At 34.6% G+C, this 5,501-nt stretch overlaps 1 pseudogene; it reads right to left on the reverse strand.

Moving 5' to 3' along the window:
- Positions 1-2,192: 2,192 nt before the first annotated feature.
- Positions 2,193-3,268, reverse strand: LOC149186546 (putative methyltransferase PMT6 pseudogene; annotated as a pseudogene).
- Between the last annotated feature and the right edge of the window lie 2,233 nt (positions 3,269-5,501).

Below are 5,501 nucleotides of genomic sequence, written 5' to 3' on the forward strand. Positions count from 1 at the left end.
CTTTGCTAAGGAAACAAAATTCCAATCTCTATTGCCACGATGAACACTAACTATTGAAGATACCATATACAATGACATTTGGCAAATTGGCGATTTTGTCATGGTTTTGTAGAATTTTTGGGTGGTTTTGTGGATTCGGGGTTGCCTGTCTATATTTGATTAGTTTGATGAGTGCATGCCTCTGCACTCAAGGATTTATATGGAGGTCATTTTATTAACATCCATATGGATCTAGTCCGTAGATGAGAAACGTGCACAAGATAAATGTGGAATGAACAGTAAGTGTTAAAGTGCCAAGTGAGTTCTCGTTGCATGAATATCAAGTGGGTTGATTTGCAGATGAAACCAAAACAATGCGAAAATGATGCGTGTCAAGACAATGAACAGCCAAGGTTTGTAATAAAATGCCAAATGTCAATAACGATCCAAATGAATGAATAAAGGCAACAAATATCAAGTGCTCGTCCAACCTCTTACGTGCCCAGCCATTAACAGGAAGGGTTTTCTGCAATTTCAGTATTTGATATTGCTGCTGGATATTGGGATGATCGAAATGGGGTTCTTTCATAAAATCATTTTGATCCATCTCTAGACCAGCTACAGTGTTTGCGCGTCCAGCCCGAGTTGGGATTTTCTATTTTATTAATAGAGTAGTTTACTATTGAGATGGAAGAGATAATCTTTCACAAGTGGCCCTACAGGGATGCCATTTTTTTAGGACTATGTGGAGGAAGTAAATATTTTTTTGATCTTGACATTTTTCTTGAATAATTATAGTTATTTAAAGACAAAAATCTATTCAAAAATTCACTGGTTCCAAAACTACTTTGATTGTCGTGAGGCCAACAAATTTGAAACATCTTGTGAATTAGCTCGATTTGGTGAGAATATGCTGGGATCACTTCCCGAGAAGGATATAGTTGGATCATTACTTGGGACCATATAAATTAATGAATGGCAGAGTCTCAATAAAAGGGGGATCGAATCAACATTTTCAAAGTACAAAATTTCGTTTTTAACATATTTTGGACACCCCAGAACAAATGGTAGATGACAGCTATGAGGATCATCCTAAATCCAAGAAGATCACACCCAGCCTTTCAGGAGAGATCAACAATTAGGAACGATCAATCCCAAATGTCCAGTACACAACTTTAATATGTGGCAATTCTGGAGTACGTCAGTGCAAAATTCAAAGGAAAAGGGTGCCTTTTTGAAAGACAATTCGCAATTTTCTAGGAGCAGAATCAGTGATCCAGTTTTGCTGACAGATTTCAAGAAGATTTCGAGAGAATTTCCAAGCATACAGTTACACAGATGGAAAAAAGTTTGAAGACTGAGAAGACTTTTTCTAATTGAAAACTTTTTCTTTTGACATCGAAAACTTTGATTTGTTTTGAAACATTCCATTAGTGGACTTTGTAATTAATGTTGTGCAGGTTGGAATTTTAAAATTTTTATGTAACCTTCATTCATAATGTGCTTTTAAATTTAAAAAAAAATAGTTTTTTACGGTCCATATTTATTTGAAAACGTGATTAATATATGTGTTGGGCGTTAATATCGCACGGACAAGTTCTATCACCGTTGGCATTAATACCTTACTGAAGGACAGATTACAACACCTTTTGGAAAATTAGCATTGCTCTCCTCGGCTTCCAACACCTTCCAAATTATATACTTTTGCATCGCAGAGAAATTTGGGTGCAATATCTGCCACTTTTGAGATTATGGTTAAGTCACATCGTATGGTGAAAAATTCCATTGGCCAAAGAATGTGATCCACGCCAATCATGAAAAGATCTAATCAAGCCTCCAACATCGATATCAAGTAAAGTATTCCAAGAGTTTGGAGGAATTATATTCAACACCCAAACTAGTTTTGTGCTTAAACCAATACTAAATCTGCCATAGAAAGAGATAATATCCATTACATTTCGAATATCATATTTACTAACATTAAGTGTCCAATATTCATTGACTTCCCTCTATCAAAATGTTGTGTCTATACTAAAATTTTCAGCAATGATCCCTATTTTCTCATGTCATGTAGGGAGGATTGATAAACACTTCGACAATGGAGTAAGTTGTTGAATATACTCTGCTTCTGGACTTAAATTTAGACAATTCCTTAATGGTTTCTTCCATGATTGTTTTGGATCAGGTTCCTGATCACATAAAACTGGGATTTTTTATTTTTCTTTCTCTAGTTGGCATGCCTTATCTCTTGGCTTGAACCAAATTGCTATTTGAACATGACAAGAAATAATATTCCCACACGTTCAAGTTATCAGACATCAACTTCTCCTATTGATGGAGATAATCTTTATCCTTCCCGTAAGTAGGAGGGGCGAAATAAAAAAAGTAACCACTAGCTCTCAAAAGGTGATCCACTTCTTTTAGCAGAACACCATCATTTTCATGCCAATCGACACCACAATGTGAATAATGGACCATTTCAAATGAATTGTTTAGATAAGTTAGTTCTGTTGTAACAAGAACTGTAATCATCGCACCAATTCCTTGTTCAAGAGCAAAGTGAATCTGATTTTCGTGCCCATGCTTTGGAGAAAATGGCATTGTCTGTATACCTAGTGGAAGTAGATAAGCTGGAAAACTTGCAAAACCACGGCCAACATCAAGAACTTGCACCACTCATGTGGATCGTAAATCCCCTATTCCATTAGTTATCATGTTTCCCAATGTTTGGATTTACTCTGAAGCTCCATGCTTGAAATGAGTACCACCACCTGGGAACCACCATAGTTTAGCTTGCTTATGCACCCAATTTTTCCCACCTTTGGCTTTCTACTAGATTTGAGTGGTTCACATTGCTTCACCACACATAATATTTAATGGTTGGAGATTTTATTGGGATCTTGTATTCTTTTGAAGGAGGTATTAAACAGAAAGGTTGTTCCTCAAGTGGAGAGGACAAATTTCTTTAGAAATTCACTCTTTGAGAATAATTCAAAATTTTCAAAGTGTTGATATACTTTAAATCATGACAAGGAACATACTCAGTATAATTCAATGACCAAACATTTGTTCCTTCTATAGGTATCTTTATCACATTAGCTTTAAAATTGAGAAACACCTTATTACTCAACCACTGCTTTCCAGTTGAGATCAATGGTTCTTGCATATAGATCACGTGCTTGGTGCCAAATAATGTTCCAACAAAAAAAGTAACTATCATCAATGTGAACTCTAGCATGACCGTCCTCCTTGATTGTACATCGAACATGGAGGAAAGTGAAAAGCCCATATTTAGATGAAAACTTTAACAAGATGAAACATGTCAGCTAGCCATGTATACACCCATCTTTTTAGTGTTTTTCACCATATCACACACAAATATATCCGACAAATTCAGTTGAGGGCAACTGAATTAGTGAAATCCCTTCAAAATAAGTCAAATGGCCTTCAAACTTGCAAAGTTGAAAATAAATGGTCATACATTACGAATATATCATAAACCATTAACAATCGAGGAATTTATTAGAAAGTTGTAAGATAATTTTCATTTGAAGTTGGTTAAGGAAGATTATTCTTCCTCTCCAAATTAGTCTTCTACTTTCTTTCTCAAAATAAAAATAAAATGTATTAAGAAATTATATATATATATATATATCCACACACACACACACACACATGAAAACCAACATTGTTTCCATGTTTATACAAAAAATTCAGGTTGAAAGCCAAGAGTTCTTGGTAGCCTAGATTTTATTTTCCCTATTCTAATCCCATTTTCTTTTTATTCCTCTTTTCTCTTTTGAAAATAATGCAGCTACGGAATTGTCAACAATCTACAGCTCTAATAGGATTCTGCCGATGAATTAGTAGATTGCGACCAAGGTAAACGAAAATTATGGAAAAACAACTCCAATGAACATTGCAGCTAAAGCAACTTGACAACCTATAAAGGAAAAATCAAAATCAGTAAGATAAAGAATCAAAGGTATGTAAATATTAAGTTATATAATAAAGGTATAACATTTGAATTATGAAATAAATGATGAGTAACCATTGCTACTGCCATACTAAATAATGATTACCCTTAATTATTCTCACACGACTTGGGTTTTAACAAAAATATCAGTGTATTGTCAACCAAGTTGGGGTTTAACTGTGATATAATTAAAATATCTCCGTCTCCTCTCCATTCATCAATCCTCTTCATGCCAAATCATTTCCATTTTACTAAGCCCTTTATTGTTGTCGAGACCGCCCTCACCTAAACTCTATTTTCTAATTCATTCCATACTCAAATTTCTCTCACTCGTTAACCCTATCAAAAGAGAAATTATGGGCTATACTTCTCTACCATGGGAGTTATTTTAAGGTTAGAGACGAATGGTATTAAGTTTATTGAGGGATATCCATAGGTCAAACAATTTTTTCACCACGGAAGGTGGCTAGAATTTGTAGAGAAAATCGATGGGCATGAGGAGGTAACAAAATATTTCGATAGGGCATATGACAAAATTGAAGAAGAAATTGGGGACATGAACCTAGTGTTAATCTAGTCTTTCGTAGCAGGAGCCACAATATTTCCAAGAATTGGAGAGAGATGGTTTAAGAATAGAAGAATTGAAGAAAAAATGGAGAGTTTTTCTCAAGAATCTAGGTATGGAAATTTTTATGTTTAAAAAGGGAATACTATCCACGACTTTGAAGAATAAATGAAGGCACTTTCTGCTAATCATTCAAAATTTTATAACTTGTGAAGGAAGATTCAGTAACATGTTATTTTATCAATCACATTTAATGATGAATTTTCTAGATGGAAATGAAATTCACCTATCATATTTCCTAATTCCAACTTTAAGAAAGATGGTTGGTAATGTTCAAAGAAAAATAAAATCTATAGATAACACTTTATACCATCATGGCATAGTGAAAATCTTGAATGAAGGAAGTCTGAGAAACATAGGAGACAATTCAGAAGATCTATTAGTTATAAATCATTTCAAGGAAGCAGAAATAGAAGAGCCTAGTGGTAAGACAAACCAAAGTAGAAGGAAGTTGCCAATGGAAAATAACTCACCTCCACAACAAGAGCCACGTTTAGAGGATGAGTCTCCTCTTAGAGATATGTTAGTGAATCTTAAAAAGAAAATTCCTATAAGAAAGAAAGCTAGCACTAAGGAAGAAAGTTGATCTAAAAAGAGAACAGAGCACGAGAAAATAGAGCAGGGAAAAGTTAAGAAGCAATATCTTAGTACTAAATCACCATCTAAACCATCATCTACCATAAGAAGAAGTTTAAGGCTCAATATAAGAAATGCATGAATAGCCTCGACAGTCCCCGATTTTTTTTTGATTTAGAGAAAGAAGAAATGGACACTAGAGTTTCATCATCACCAATTCCATCACCAACAGTTCCATCATCACCTATTCCATCACCAGCTGAGGGTCCAGTTAGAATAACTTCAGAGATTGATCTTGTGCAACACAAAATTTATGACTATATAGAATCTTTGGAAAGAAGAGCT

The sequence above is a fragment of the Pinus tabuliformis genome, chromosome 3_1 (genome assembly GCF_031772625.1).
Source record: "Pinus tabuliformis cultivar Carrire ecotype Pingquan chromosome 3_1, CPIR1, whole genome shotgun sequence".
Lineage (NCBI taxonomy): Eukaryota > Viridiplantae > Streptophyta > Pinopsida > Pinales > Pinaceae > Pinus > Pinus tabuliformis.